Raw genomic sequence first — 737 nt, forward strand, 5'->3', positions numbered from 1 at the left:
TGGCTCTGGACTCCCCGACCATCGGGAACATCCTTCCTGCATCTAGTCTGTTAGAATTTTATACATTTCAATGCGATCCCCTCTCATTCTTCTAAACTCCAGCGAGTACAAGCCCAATCGACCCAATCTCTCCTCATACGTCATTCCTGCCATCCCAGGTATCAGCCTGGTGAATCTTCGCTGCACTCCTTCCATGGCAAGAACATCCTTCCTCAGATAAGGCGACCAAAACTGCACACAATACTCAAGGTGTGGTCTCACCAAGGCCCTGTACAACTGCAGCAAGACATCCTTGTTCCTGTACTCAAACCCTCTCGCTACGAAGGCCAACATACCATTTGCCTTCTTACCCGCCTGCTGCACCTGCATGCTTACCTTCAGCGACTGGTGCACAAGGACACCCAGGTCTCGTTACACTTCCCCTTCTCCCAATCTATTGCCATTCAGATAATAATCTGCGTTCCTGTTTTTGCCACCAAAGTGGATAACCTCGCATTTATTCACGTTACATTGCATCTGCCATGCTTCTGCCCAATCACCCAACCTGTCCAAATCATCCTGGAGTTTCTCGGCATCCTCCTCACAGCACACACGCCCACCCAGCTTTGTGTCGTTCTTGCCGATCTTTCAGTTCTTTACTCCCCTCAGCCCCGCCCCCCAATTTTTGCAAATCCCAGTTCTTTCTCGCGGCCCTGGAGTTGGGGGGGAGGGGTGAAGGGAACATCTGAAATTCCGCA

The sequence above is a fragment of the Somniosus microcephalus genome, chromosome 12, assembly GCF_052327205.1.
Source record: "Somniosus microcephalus isolate GS21.2 chromosome 12, FLI_Smic_1.0, whole genome shotgun sequence".
Lineage (NCBI taxonomy): Eukaryota > Metazoa > Chordata > Chondrichthyes > Squaliformes > Somniosidae > Somniosus > Somniosus microcephalus.